Source organism: Triticum dicoccoides, chromosome 1A (genome assembly GCF_002162155.2).
Source record: "Triticum dicoccoides isolate Atlit2015 ecotype Zavitan chromosome 1A, WEW_v2.0, whole genome shotgun sequence".
NCBI classification, from domain to species: Eukaryota; Viridiplantae; Streptophyta; class Magnoliopsida; order Poales; family Poaceae; genus Triticum; species Triticum dicoccoides.
The window spans coordinates 591949601-591966210 of NC_041380.1; the positions used below are offsets into that span (position 1 = coordinate 591949601).

Sequence of the window (16610 nt, forward strand, 5' to 3'; positions counted from 1 at the left end):
AAAATTGGACATGGCGGTCTGCCTCATTTGTTTATGTCTACTGGTACCAGACAGATTCTTCCAGCCGGCCAGCCGCTCATGCAGATGTGTTGTCCATACTAACTTTCAAACCCAAGTCCAATTAGCTAGCAACAAGAAAATATACGAGACATTGCTGTGTTGGAATATTATTGCATATGAACATATAAGGGATATATCTGCTTCTACATTAGAACATCTCCTTAGCTTAGTTGGTTAGCTCGCGCACTTGGTGCCCTGTGGTCTTGGGTTCAAATCCCCAGCCTCCCAAGTTTTGTTCTCTTTTTCTCATGCGCTCCTTACAAATGGGATAGGGGTAGTTTCGTCATCTAACTTCAGTCAACGTTTATTGACCAAACGGTAACGGTGAAAAATGGTCTTTTTGAGCTTGATCTAATAGAATAGTGGCATTTTTGAGTAGTGAAAATGTTTAGTGCCAAAACTGAGTAGCGTTAGACAGCCGGTGGCAAAACTGATAAAAACCCTAAAAATAAAAATAAAGCCATATAACATGTGTGTGATTGGCTTGAAGCTCGATCAAGTACAAATCTTAACCACACAAAATAAATATTGTTGACATCTCATACATTCTATGAGGATAATTGGTTCGATGGTAATATTTGGCATTGCCAATACTTGGCAAGCCAAAACATGGTTTATACAAGATATAATTTTCTCCTCCACAATGGAGAAATATGTCATGCAAGTACAAACATTCCATCTGAAACATACGCCAAAACTCGCTGACACTGACTACAGCTACAAATATTTGCAACACTGACTGACTACTACCAGCCTGCCCGGCGGCCATTGCCCATTTGCTACTCTGCTTCTGTCATGGCGCCTCCCCTGTTTTCTGGATGTAATTGGTGCCTGTTCATCTGAATCCTCTTCGGTTCATTCTGGCCTCCAAGTGCACTTGCGCGCGAGTAAAAAGCATGTGAACTTCGCTTCTTACTTGTGCAGGCCGAGGGACATCGTCGTGACGAGGAGGCACGTCAGCGACGTTGTGACGGCCGTCGTGCTCTTGCTGCCCGGCATCATCGCCGTGGCGGAGCTGATGCTGCCGCCGTAGTCCGGAGGCGACATGGACCCGTAGAGAGGAGGGGAGTTGTAGTAGCCGCCAGGACCAGGAGGGGAGTTGTAGGAGCCCCCGGGAGGGGATCCGAACATCGGGGCCACCGGGGTCACCGGATTCGTCGTGTTCAGGATGGATGCACCGGTGCTGCATGCATGCCAGTCGTCGCTCCGATCAGACAAAGAAAAGGGAAGACGGCGGCTTAGTTAGGAATTGATGGTTACCAACCTGGTGGATGGGTACTTGCAGGAGGTGGTGCTGGGATCGGTGCTGGTGAGGATGGCGGCGCCGGCGAAGTCAGCAGCTGGTCTGGACGGGGTTCTTCGAAGATTTTTTTAGGTTTTGAGAGATCGAAAGCCAGGCGAAAGCGATCGTTGTGGCCGGCGCCGCCTCCGCAGCCTATCCTCCCGCTCGCTCCCTCCAGATCGAACTGCACCCCGATCCCAACCCTCCCGATCTCCTGAGCACCCGATCCCAACCCTTCCGCTCGCTCCCTGCCTCCGTACGAACACTACAGCCAGGTCCTCCAGATCGCTAACCCACGCTGCTCGGGGTGGGATGGAGACTCGCGGGCGCCGCCTAACGCTGGCGATCCGGCCTACCGTGCCCTCACCGGCGTCGTCCTACAAGCCAGGGGGTTCCAGTGGATCTCGGTTCTCATGCCTCGGCTCGGATTATGGATCTTCCGATGAGAAGGGCGGGCCGGCCGTTGGGATCAGGATGGCGATGGATGTGCTAGCTGATGATGAGATATCTACAGAGTGGACCCAAGTGGTTCGCCGGAGAAGGAAGACGGAGGCTGAGATCGTGCAGGAATTTTGGAAGGATGCCGGGTTTCCAACCCCGGCGTCGCGGTTCTGGGAGAGACAATCGTCCTCACCGTCGGAGACTACCTCAGGCCACGCAGGTATGGAGTTGATGTCTTGCAGGATTCAGATCGATGCCATGGAAGATGGGACGAAGGATCAGTCAAGGGATACACCACCAATTGGATCAACGACGACTACATCGCCACGCAGGAGAACTCCATCCTCGGCGTCTGGCTTGAGGGTGTCACGCGCTCCTCAGATGGGCGCATGGAGAGGCCCCCTGCCGCCGCGCCGGATCACGCCGCCGCCCGTGTTGGGCCAGTTCTTGGCTGCGGCCAAGCACGTGCCCGCAGTGGTTCGCGGTGGCTCTCCAGCGCTGGCTCTGTCGCCCAGATCGGCGGGATTGACGGAGACACGATCAACGCCTATTCAAAATGCTGCTGAGTCAACGGGTGGACCCATATTGCATAATTTTACATGGGCATATCTACATCGGCGTATGAAGGCCTTGTGGTCGGGCTACCCAATGGCGTCTCGGCCGCCAGTTTCGTCCAAGTCGACAGCGACCTCATCGTCAACGTCCCCCCTGCCAACGATGTCTTCAACTCCTGTTGCCGGCGTAGTCCGCTCCTTCGTGGCTGTTGCGGCGTCTCCGCCACGCCCAGTAGCGACCCCGCCCAGATCAGCGGGATTAACGGAGACGCGATCGGCGCCGATTCAAAATCCTGTTGAGTCAAGGGGTGGGACCACGTTGCATGATTTTACATGGGCTTATCTACGTCGGCGTATGAAGGTCTTGTGGTCGGACTATCCAATGGCGTCTCGGCCGTGAGAGGACACGAAGGATCGGTCACACATACATGCAACTGGACAGATGCCAACCATGCAGTACAAGCTGATGGGTAATACAAAGGACGTGCATGTCCAGCCTTCTCATATGCATGCACTACGTCCGGTGCCATTCCAGTCGACCGAGCAGCTGGGAAACACCCAGCCGTCCCACATGCATGCGCTCGGGCTGATGCCACTCCAGCCAACCGAGCACCTGGGCAGCACGCGGGTTGCACCCGCCCAGCCGACAAGCGTCCAGGTGGCGGACACGATAGTTGGTTTGGAAGGTCCGGTCCTGGGAGGCTGCGTCCCCGACCCGACCGTCCCTGTTCAGGAGCTGGTGGAGCCGTGCAGAGCCGCTTCATCATCAACAACGATGACCTCTTCTACACCGACCATTACGACACCAACATTCACGTCTTCGACGCTTGCTGTTGGAGATGGGATTTCTACACCACCATCATCCCCTCCGTCGGCAGCCACGCACTCGCAACAACCATCGCCCGAGGTAACGCCGGTCCCTAACACGCTTCTAACGGCGGCCTCGTCGCTAGAGCCGGCGGTTGAGACTCTCGGGGAGGGGGTTGCTACTTCACCATCATCCCCTCCTTCAGCAGTAGAGCCAGCGCCACGACCACAATTGGGGTTGACTCCTACACGCCGAAGTTGTCGGCATACGGTTGCCGAAGATGGTTCTATGGACACGTATGAGGACTCCTTAACCAAGGCTATGCGGCGTAAAGCAGCACACAACCTTGACAATCGAGGTATTATGTCGTCATCCAAATCCTTTTTAGCCTTTTCCAATACCACCATCATTTCTAAGTTGAATAATGTGGGTGTTAGTATTGGAAAGAATCAGAAGGAGATTTCTATTTCGACTAACGCTTTGAAACATTTGGAATATGATCGATTAAAAGTTACTCCACGTATTTCTAGCAAGTCTTATGTCTCCCGTACTGATGAGGAGGAGTTGCATGCCACATCAGATGGTCAGCTACTCTCTCATTTAGTAGGGGCGGTTTCGGACGTGGGTCTAGATGAACCCGGGCTTAGTTCATTGATTGAGCTTACATCATCCGGACGTAAATCAAAGACCGCACGTTCAAAAAAGATAGTAAGTCCCATAAGAGGGCAAAGTGTTCTAAATCTCCCATTGTTTCCTCATGAATGAAATGTTTTTTAATAGCAGAGGTCTTCGTGACTTGGCTAAACATTTATTCATTGCAGAATGTAATAGGGAATACAATTTTGATTTTTGGCTATCTCTGAAACGGGGAGACGTGATTTCTCAGTAAGTCTGCTTAACCGTCTTTCTGGCGGGATAGACTTTACTTGGGTTTCGCGACCGCCTAGAGGTCATTCTGGGGGCATTTTACTTGGCGTAAATACAGGAACTATGGATGTTTTGGCTAGTTCGAATGGTGAGTTTCACGTTAAACTCCATATTCGCAGCAAGGCCGACAACTTCACATGGACCCTCGTCGCCGTGTATGGGGCAGCCCAGGATGAGTTCAAGGCCGATTTTCTTCGTGAATTGGTTAATCTGGCGAAAGATAATCCCTATCCTATTCTTATAGGTGGGGATTTCAACTTGCTTCGATTTCCAAATGAGAAAAGCCGTGGTAGGTTCGATAATCATTGGCCTTTCCTTTTCAATGTTGTCATCGACAGTCTAGATTTGCGAGAGGTTTCTATGATTGGAAGACAATTCATGTGGGCGAACAGTTTTCCGAAACCGACATATGAGAAACTAGATCGTGTTTTAATGGATACCGACTGGGAATCAAAATTTCCTATGGTTTCTGTTCGTGCTCTACCTCGTATCGAGGCTATACCAGACCACGCACCCATTCTTCTAACTACTGGGTTGCCACGACCACAATATAGACGCAAGTTCAAGTTCGAACTTGGGTGGTTGCTTCAGGATGGCTTCCATGACATGGTCAAGGAGGTGTGCGAGAAACCAGTCGTCGGGCCTACCCCAATACACAGATGGAATAACAAAATGCGTGCATTACGTAAATTCCTTGGTGGTTGGGCCAGGCATACAGTGGGTATCCTCAAAAAGGAGAAGCTTCGTCTTTCATCTATCATTGATGAATTAGAAGCTTTAGCAGAGGTTAGACCTCTATCTGAGCATGAAATCGAACTCAAGAATCATTCGAATGCACAGATAGCTAATATGCTGCGTGAAGAGGAACTCAAATGGTACCAATATTCTAACTCTCAATTTATCCTGAAAGGTGATTCGAATACTAGATATTTCCATGGAGTCGCCAATGGCAGACACCGGAAGAAAATTATTCATTCCCTACAACAGGATGAGGGAGTGATTGAGGGGCATGAGCAACTTAAATCTTATATCACTAATTATTATAAAAATCTGTTCGGAGCCCAGAGGAAGGAAACTTCTCGATGGATGAGACCCGAACAGATGACATCCCTCAGGTCTCTGATGAGGAAAACAACCTTCTAACAGCCCCATACTCCGAGGAGGAAGTTAGAAAGGCGGTTTTCCTAATGGAGTATAACAAAGCCCCGGGTCCGGATGGTTTTCCCGCTGAGTTCTATCAGAAATTCTGGGAAGTCATCAAACCGGATCTCCTACTTTTGTTTACTGACCTACATGCTGGCCAACTAGAATTGTTTCGCTTAAACTTCGGTGAGATTATTTTATTACCTAAGGTTAATGAGGCTGAAAGGATACAACAATATAGACCTATTTGCCTCCTTAATGTTAGTTTTAAAATATTCACGAAGGTTGCGACTATTAGGCTGAATTTCGTTGCTGAACATGTGGTTCGGCCTTCACAGACAGCTTTTATGCAAGGCAGACACATCCTAGATGGAGTTGTTATCCTTCATGAAACAGTCCATGAATTACACCGGAAAAAGTTAAATGGGGTGGTACTCAAAATAGACTTTGAAAAGGCTTATGACAAAGTCAAGTGGCATTTTCTTCAACAAACTCTCAGAATGAAAGGATTTTCTGCAGAGTGGCGCGCGATGATCCATAGCTTCGTTTCTGGAGGTAGTGTTGCCATTAAGGTCAATGATGACGTTGGACACTATTTCCAAACGAAGAAGGGATTGCGACAGGGTGACTCGATATCGCCCATGCTATTCAATATAGTGGCGGATATGCTAGTGGTCATGATTGAGCGTGCCAAGGTTGATGGCCAAATTGATGGGGTAGTAAATCATCTAGTTGATGGTGGTCTCTCTATACTTCAATATGCTGATGATACGATTCTCTTCATGGATCATGACCTCGAGAAAGCAAGAAATCTGAAACTGATTTTATCAGCATTCGAGCAACTCTCGGGTCTAAAGATCAATTTTCATAAAAGTGAATTGTTTTGCTTCGCGAGGCTCAAGACGAGGCCCACCTATACGCTGAACTGTTCGGATGCGGGTTGGGTCAGTTTCCGATCACATATTTGGGGATACCGATACATTATAGGAGACTCACAAATGCTGAATGGAAACACATTGAGGAGAGACTGCAAAAAAGACTTAGCAGTTGGAAAGGTAAACTGCTGTCTCTGGGTGGAAGATTGGTCCTCATAAATTCAGTACTTAGTAATATGGTACTATATATGATTTCCTTCTTCCAGTTACCGAAAGGAGTTTTATATAGATTGGATTACTTCCGATCAAGATTTTTTTGGCAAGGAGATAGCGAGAGAAAGAAATATCGACTGGCTAAATGGAGTGTGGTTTGCCGTCCCAAAGACCAAGGCGGGTTGGGCATTCATGACCTTGAGGTTAAGAATAGGGCCCTCCTCGGCAAATGGTTGTTTAAATTAGTAACGGAAGATGGTGTATGGCAAACCCTCCTAAGGAGGAAATATGTGGGTTTCAAGGCGGTATCCCAAGTATATTGGAAGCCTGGGGATTCCCACTTTTGGGCAGGTCTAATGGCTACGAAGAAATATTTCTTCTGCTATGGATTCTTCTCGATTAAGGACGGCTCGGAAATTAGATTCTGGGAGAACAAGTGGCTAGGAAATGCCACACTCCGGGAACAATATCCGGCTCTATACAACATTGTGCGCCACAAAGGTGGTACTATCGCCACGGTAATGGAATCATTTTCGCCAAATGTGACGTTCAGAAGAGACTTAATTGGACCCAGACTCCATTCGTGGAATATCCTGCTCCAACGGTTGTCCACGGTGCAATTGTCACATGGGTCTGATGTATTCCGATGGAACCTCCATGGAAATGGACAATTCTCAGTGGATTCTATGTATAGAGTGTTAATCCAGTCCGATGTGCCAGTTGTTTATAATAAGAAGATCTGGAAGATGAAGATACCTCTTAAGAATAAAATCTTTGCATGGTATCTTCGTCGCGGAGTCATTCTTACTAAAGATAACCTTATTAAGAGGAATTGGCATAGAAGCCCGCAATGTGTATTTTGTCACCATGGGGAGACAATAAAACATTTATTCTTCCAATGCAAATTGACTCGTTCTATATGGTCAGTCATCCAAATAGCTTCTGGCTTGTATTCTCCCTGTAGTGTTGCTAATGTATTTGGCAACTGGTTACATGGGATTGACCACATGTTTAGAACTCTTCTCAGGGTGGGAGCGCTTGCCATTATTTGGTCGCTTTGGCTATGTAGAAATGATAAGGTTTTTAACGATAAAAGTACTTCTCTGTTGCAGGTTATCTATAGATGTACCGAGACTCTTCATTTATGGTCCTCTTTACAACGTGTGGAGAATCGAGACTTGTTTACGGAGGTGTGTACACGATTGGAGGCTACGGCGAGGGATACTTTTACCCAACATGGGTGACAGCATGATCTAAGGATTGGCCCCCCTCCACATTAGGCGTTATACAGACTCTACATGTTTCGTTGTAATTCGCCTCTTTATTTTTATTTTATGTGAGAGGATCTTATTTGGCTGTGTGCATCTTAATTATGCAGAGGCCGGGTATAATTCTTAAATCCTTTAAGTAATAAAGCGGTCCTTTTCGAAAAAAAAGAGTTGAAGGCGTAGGAGGCGTGGTCGCGCACGGTGTCCGGGTCGGCGCAGCTCCCGCCGGGCTGGATGGGTGAGCAGTCCGCGCCCTGCCCGCACGCGTAGTCCAGCGCCGCCGCGCCCGCGCTCGGGCTCGCCACGCACCAACTCCCCGCGCCAGCCGCGGCCGCCGGATGCGCCAGCGTCGGCGCCACGGTCGCCTCCGGCATCGGCGTCGGGTTTGCCAGCGGCACGGTCGCCAGCGGCGTGGTCACGTCCAGCCCCGGCATGTCACACGCGCGCTCCAGTTTCACCGCGGCGGCCTGGAGCCACGACGCGGCGCCGTGCGCTCTCTGCTCGACGCCTCCCACTGCAGCGCGAACCAATCAATCAAACTGAAATCAGCATGAGTAGCTGCACGAAATTCTTGCTCAGATCTTTGTTATTACATCACTAAGCGAGCAAAAGCAGGGTTTTGTTGTAGAGTTCAACTACTCCCTCTCTCCCATAATATAAGAGCGTTTTTACACTAGTATAGTGTTAAAAACGCTTTTATATTATGGGACGAAGGGAGTAGATACGAGAGTGTGACGGACGCGTTGCTGCGGTTCTTCAGTCACGAGTTAAGTCTACTTTTTAAATTTCGGCTGCGATCTATTACTGTCGGTTAGCTCATTATTATCCTGCCGACCATGCTTAATCATCTCCCTAAAAATATATACGAAGGAAAATCCAAAAGCAGGTGTTGAATGTAAACTTCATCTCGGTATAATTCGGCTCAATTCTTGCATATTGCTTACCTGATGGAACATGAATAATAAATCTAGAGTAACAGCGGGATTAATTAGCTCTATGCATGATTCACACATGTTATCACGTAATGAAATGCATCGACGAATCAAGTTGTATGAGCCATCGGACTCTTAATGCAATTCAAAAGCGAGAATTAATGTCCTTGACTATATAACCTTGAAATTTTAGGAGCAGACTATATAATCTGCAGCAGACCCAACCATAATTAATGTCCTCTGAATCCTAGCGTATGTATTGTTGCATTTGGTCGTATTGTTTGTAGATTTTAAGATTGAGGCCACCGACCATAATTAATGTCCTCTAACACCAACAGAAGTTCCAACGGGATCTACGCCTTAAAAAATAAGGATTGTCTAGTTGACATTTGACTGTTTTTCAATTTGCCAATATTCAAATTTTGTAGCAAATGAACAGATGACACATGTATGTCCCAAAACCCTCCCATCAGCTACTTTATTTTCTGTATTTAAGCAAAAACGGGGCGGGCAAAACCCTGACCCGGTTTTCCAACAATCCAGCCGACCAAACCCTCGGTGGACCACAGCTAACAACTGGCTGCAACTTCCCTGCTTGCCATCAACTTGCTACGTATGAAAAAGGAAGGGAAACCCCTCTCCACCCCTCCTGCATAACAACATAAATCTCACGGAACACACAACACACATAAACAAAATTAGGGCTGGCGGCCATGGAAGAAGGGAAGGGAGAATAAGAAATTGCAGATCAAAGTCATGCCAGGAAGGCATCCATGGGAGAGGGGTGTGAACCTGGAGAAGAAGGTGTACCTGGAGAAGAGCAACTAAGGACGTACAACAGCCACACAATTTTGGGAATCCCAGGACGATCAACAGGTCAGGAACAAATATACTGCTACCCCCTTGTATTTCATTTCTTCACCAACTTCACCTCTCTTACAAGGAAATATCTGCCAAAATGAACATGTTGGCTGCCTACCTGATCAGAGAAACTAGATATCAGGATAAAAAACAACAACAATAGAGAAAACTTAATACTCTGCAAATAGTTGATCAATCGCAGTAGAAAAAACTTGCATAGATGAAGAAATTACACTGCAACAATACATTATGCCTAAAATGACAATAGACAGGCGAGTAGCAAGACCATGCCAACTTACACTAAAAAACTGGGTACTGCCTAAAATGGTAACAAACCTATAGTGTAACTGCCAATGAATTACAGTGAAAATTGTCAACTTACACTGAAACTACCTATGGAATAAACCGCAATACAACAATAATTACAATGTAAATCCCATAGCAATTATAGTAATTCACAGTGTTAAAGTGTACAGGGTAAAAATTCAAAACGAATTACAATGTAAAAATGCCAATGAATTACAGAGGGAAATGGAATGTAACACAATTTTTACATTAGTAGAAACTTTCCGAATTATACCGTAATTCATCGGCAGATGGGGAAATCCCCCTAGAGATTACAGTAATCACAGTGTAAATTCTTTGAACTGTACTAGAGATTACAGGAATTACACTGTAATTCCTTTGGACTATACATATGTTTGCTGTACTAACATTGACATTTCTTTCCAAAAATGCAGATGGGGAGCATGACAAGGACAATAACAGAAGACGAACTACTGTCAATGTCACAGGAAGATCATATCCTAAATGTAAGTACCACTAGATGTCAAAAACTTAGAAGAGAATGCTGAGTACATGAAAAACAAAATCTGACACACACAAAAACTCCAGGAATCATTTTCTTTTACTGTGCTCCTACAATCAGACATTATATACAAGGTAAGAAAAATATTCTTACGAAAACAGTACTACTTTTACAACTTCTTGGAAAAGAGATGGGTTTCATTTGTTGTGATAATACAACAAGAACTATATTTTATGAGCATGTTTCTTACAGGTACATTCAGCAAATGGAGGTGCATCAAGTAACAAAACTCATAACAGTAAGTGACAAAATTTTGGATAAACTATCATGATCTGACAAGAATAAGAGAGCTACCTACAGCTTTAGTACTATTCTGCAAACATTTGACGAAATGGAAACTGAAACTACACCAACCGAAGAAGGTGCAACAGAAGAAAGCCCCTGGCATGCAGACCTTTTTGGCGCCATGAATCTAGAACAGGTAAAAGACCAAAATTCAGTACAAATACACATACCATAGAAGTTGAAAACTAGTAAGAAATAAAATAGCAAATTGCTAATAATGCAGGTGGCTCAAGACGATGACCCTAGTTCAGCAGCAACAAGAGAAAACAGCAGTTGCCAGAACAATGAAGAAACAGAAATACTAGAATCAGAGCACTCACATGAACCAGATGGCAATGAATACCTTGACGAAGAAGACATTGAGAGATTCCTGCAAAATGAGCAAGAGGCTGCATCAAAGGGCAATCTAATGAACACTAGCAGCAACTTCAAGCCACACATAGGCATGCGGTTCAAAACAAAAGGAAGAAGGCCAGGAATATATCAATTTCTACTCCAAAGTTGTTGGATTCTCGGTGGCTACAGTAGCAGCATCAAGAACAACAAGCAAAAAAGGAACAATGAGGTGACAAGGATAACTATGAAGTGCAACAAGTGCGGCAAGACGAAGAAGTGTACAAAGATTGCATAGTCCTTATGAGAAAGACAACAGTCATTGCAAAGACATATTGTAAAGTGGTGATGGGCATGAGTGAAAAAGGAGGGACAAGTAGGGAAATCAGTAGACCGCTTCTGCCTCTACAACAAACAAAAAGGAAACAGATATCAAAGAGTGCACTCAACAAAGTAAATAATAAGATGAACAAGCTAATACTGAACAAGAGCATCATGGCAAGAGGAAAAGGACTAGCCACATTTCTTCTACCAGCAGATGATAACTTCCTCTTCAGTGATTTTACTTTCTAAAAAAACATAAAGCCGAAAGTCACCTCAACAAGAGAAAATAACCAACACATAAAACAGCAAATAACAAGAAAAAGAAAATAGATAACCAACTTGATTAACATAGAACTTGAAAAGAGCTTTGTCAAAGGCTCCTTCATCACCAGAAAGTTCCTAAAAAGGAAAAAGACAACAAGCAAAAATAAATAAACTGATTACATAAACTCAAAAAGAAAATATAACCAGAAAAAAATAACTACCGTATACATTGGATATGATCCATCTTCCGCAAAGTCATTAGGCACGAATGGTTCACGGATAGGATCTGCACTCTCAAAAGATGACACTAACGAAACATCCTGATGAGAGACTTTCCGAAGCTTTCCCATAAATCTAAACCGGAAAATTACAGAGCTAAAGCATGAACATTACACTACAAAAAATAGGTAAATATGGACATAATACACTGTAAATCTGGGCATACTAGACAATGATTCTAGTGCATAATGCACTGTAAATCTGAGCATATACATTGTAAAATACATGAGTAGTTGGGCTAAATTAATGTGTAACCGCTAGGACAAATTACACAGTGATTCCATGGCATGAATACACTGAAAAAACTTGCATATCTCAGCACACTGTAATCAGGATTTACACTGGAATCAGAAGGAAAATTACACAACGCTGATACGACAAATTACACTGTAATTGGATGATAAATTACACAGTAATTCTGATAGGAAAGTTACATTGTAATTCTGGCAGTATTTGGAAGTACTACACTGTAAATTACACAGTACTACTAGGACAGATTACACAGTAATTACAAATATGGGAGAATTATGAGAATTACACTGTAATATGGGAGTATAACACTGTAAATTACACAGTCATACTACTAGAACATATTACACAGTAACTACAAAAAAATATGGGAGAATTGCATTGTAAAATGGGAGTATTACACTGTGAAAGCGGGGACAGTAAGGTTCTGGAAACATATTACAGTAGTTATACACTGAAATGGGTAAGATCCACGGTAATTTTGAGTTACAATACAGAGAGATCCACTTACATGACTAACTAACCACATGTTGAAATCACTAGGATTGCAGAGTAAAATTAAACTGAAATTACACTGTGATTTACAGTGTATTTACATAGTTAGTACATTGATATTACAGTGCAAGTAACAAAGTAAATGCACTGATATTAGACTGTAAATACACTGATATTACAGAATAATTACATAGTTACAAGGTAAGTACACTGATAATAGACTACAAAATACACTAAAAATACAGATAAATGAAACTGAAATTCGACTAGAAATTTCAGTGGAAAACACCAGTCGGGGGGAGGGGGATTCCTGAAACACATTCAGACACACCTCAGCTGCCGGGGGGAGGGGGGAATCATGACCAGCCAACTACAACTATCATCTAACAGCAAGGGGACAGACATCACTGCAACTACCAGGCAAATCAACCGCTGCAACTACCAGTATGTGTACCTCCACCATCTACAACACAAAATAAAACAAAACTAAATCAAACCAACCACAAAGCTCCTAGAACCCACAACTACAAGCTCCTACACAACTACAGACCTAGAACCCGCAACTACAAGCTCCTACACAACTCAGGCGAGCAGAATGGAGTGGAGAAATTGGGCGGACTACGAAGGGCGGACTAGAACAACATGGCAGCACCTACCACAGATCCACGAACAACAGCAATCAGACGATCCACGAACCACGACCACGAAACTCACCTAGATCTGGAACTACAAGACGGGGAACGTGAGAGACAAGGGGAACCAACCTCGGCAGCCAGGGAACGAAGAGAAAAGGGAGGAGAGATCAAAATCCAACGATGGAATAGCTCAGAATCACCATGAATCGCCTCCTCTTCACCGCCGCTCGAGCTATTCCTCGCCTCCTATCCGCCGCCACTCGAGCTCTCTCCTCGGCCTTATCGAAACAGAATGACCAAACAAAAGGGGAACGACACCCACTCCAAAATTCAAACAATACAAAAACCAATAGGACGGGCACGGTTACGGGTTGAGACAAAGAAAAACCGAACCCGGTAAAAGAAAACAAACCGGATCAAACAGGGCACTAGCACGAAGAAAAAAAGAAAACCAGCACGAATCTCCGCGCGAGAACGGACGGACACATATTTGAATGTTGACGAATTGAAAAACACTTGACTGTTAAATAGCAAACCCAAAAAATAAACAGCAAAATAATGCAGCCATGTAAGAAACATATATGCTATTGAACGATTTGCCATTCAGCTATTAGCCTATTATGGAGTATCGTGAAGCCCGATGCTTACATTTATTTCTTCACATTGCAGTATCATCCTACCTGCTCTTTCCTATATAGCTGAAAAGTAAAAAAGGCTGAAACTGACTGCGGCACACTACAAATCAAGGATATAAGTGAGGAGAAAATTTAAGGAGTAACACTTTATAGTTATGTATTATTTTGGATAGGAACACACACTAACACATTGATTTGGTGAAAAAAATATTGTACTCATGAAAATATCTGGATTAACCATGCCCAATCAGTTTGTAGAAGTCATCATTGTTATACCAAGGGTTCACCTATCCATAAGGATACATAAATATAAAATGTCAAAATGAAGTCCCCTCACGCGCCTCCATTTTACTTCCATACAAGAAAAGGGGATGTCCAGGTTGTGTGCTGGCAAAACTTTACCACTGAGCTCATCACTGAAATATCAAGTATATACACTTATACTTCCTCCGTTCCTAAATATTTGTCTTTTTAGATATTACAAATGGAGTACCTCATACGGATGTATATAGACATATTTTAGAGTGTAGATTCACTCATTTTGCTCTGTATGTAGTCACTTGTTCAAATCTCTAGAAAGACAAATATTTAGGAAAGGAGGGAGTACTTTCTAATGATATTATAAAAATGTTCTTTTAGTGAAGAATAATATCATAACTGGTCAAAAGGTAATCAATCATCTTTTGACACTATCATCTGGCATGTGAATTTTTCATCAAGAAAACAATACTAACCTAATCAGAGAGATGCCCTTGATAAATTATCTGGATTATTGGATCTCCACCAGCAAATAATCTTGGCCCACCGATTTCAAATTAAGAGCTAGAATGGAACTGCTTTCACTCATTATCAGGCATCAGCAACAAATAAGTCCTACAATTCTGCATGGATAATTCCTTGAGAATCAATGCTCGGTGGCCTCAGTCTTAAAATCTACTCATATAATTCATCAAATAAAGAATTATGTTAGTTAAAAAAATGCTCGGTGGCCTCAATCTTAAAATATCCTTGAGTATAAGCTAGATAATTCATCAAATAAAGAATTGGGCATCATATAAAATATGTTAGTTAAAAAATCAAGGAGAAAAGCAGGGTTAGAGATCTTGATTTCTTGAATTTGTTGAGGTAAAAGAGATGTAGGCAGAGGGGAAAATGCCCAAGAAACATCATGTGGTTGATTGACACTACCGATGTGTGTTGTCGTGTGGCCACAAGCACGGTAGCGGTGTTCGCCCTCCACAGCGACGAACAAATTTGATCCTTCATTAGTCTCCAAAAACAACAAAACAAGTAAGCATGTAGCTCTGAGATCAATACAAAATATGAAATGACTGATGCGTGTTGTCGTGTAGCAACAAGCAGGGTAGCGGTCTTTGCCCTCCACAACGACGAACAAATTTGATCCTTCATGATCTCTAGAAACAACCAACAAAGTGCTCTCTGAACCGTGCAATAAGGTCATCCATAACACGGCTCTCCCACTGGAGTTACCGTAGCCCTGTACAAAATAACATAGGCCCAACACTTTCAAGGAAAACCACAACACACACAAAGATCTGAATAAAAAGATCAGGATAGCTTCCTCTATGAACTGGCAATGCAGTCAGAACATAAAATAAAATTCTATTTCCCTAGTTAGACGATCTTCCTTTCCAGAAAGTGCAGGCACAACATACAAATAAAATTCTATTTACCCAGTTAAATGATCCTCCCTTCCAGAATCACGAACAAATTTGATCCTTCATTAGTCTCCAAAAACAACAAAACAAGTAAGCATATAGCTCTGAGATTAATACAAACTATGATACGACCGATGCGTGTTGTCGTGTAGCAACAAGCCGGGTAGCGGTCTTCGCCCTCCACAACGACAAACAAATTTGATCCTTCATCAGTCTCCAGAAACAACCAACAAAGTGTTCTCTGAACCGTGCAATGAGGTCACCCATAACACGGCTCTCCCACTGGAGTTACCTTAGCCCCATACAAAATAACATAGGCCCAACACTTTCAAGGAAAACCGCAACACACACAAAGATCTGAATAAAAAGATCAGGATAGCTTCCTCTACGAACTCGCAATGTAGTCAGAACATAAAATAAAATTCTATTTCCCTAGTTAGATGATCTTCCTTTCCAGAAAGTGCAGCCACAACATACAAATAAAATTATATTTACCCAGTTAAATGACCCTCCCTTTCAGAATCAATGTGATGATGCATACAAGCAATAGAAAGAGATTACCAGTTACTAACATGCTTTTATACACCTTTGACCAAAGCTAACAGGTTAGAACGACATAAGTAAGTAAAACAGTATAAAGAACAATAAGAATGTACCTAACTGAACGCTCCCAGAAGCGCACACATACCCACTTCACACATCTGCCACACACGGCCTAAAGCATAACCAACCCATATCTGCAATGCAATAACCATTAGTGCTCAGACCTTTCCTCACGCAAGCATGGCCATCCACATCCACAAATGACTGAACTAGCATAAGGGTAAAACTAAAAACTATTGCAATCAACACACAACCTGGATAACCCCTTTTTTTGCTTGTTTAGCAAAATAATTTCCTGGTCTAGAAGACCAGAACTATACCTCTAAACGTCAGTGAAGGCTGCTGTCAAAACTGAAGAGGACAAACACATTTATCTGAAGAATTAATCATCTATTTTTCAGTCATAAGAAGAAAAAATCGATACAATGAACACCCTCATATAGATAGAAAAACAGACTGACACATTAATTTGGCAAGAAAGAGTGTACACCCTGAAATTATCTGGATTAACCATGCCTAATCACTCCATATATACATCCGTGGCCGACACACGAGACGTATCGAAGCAAATGAAGCACATCTTCTACCTCATCAAAC

General features: G+C 43.7%; 1 pseudogene; it reads right to left on the reverse strand.

The window, feature by feature from the left end:
- Positions 1–905: 905 nt before the first annotated feature.
- LOC119356552 overlaps positions 906–16610 on the reverse strand; it is a 22689-nt pseudogene continuing 6984 nt past the window's right edge.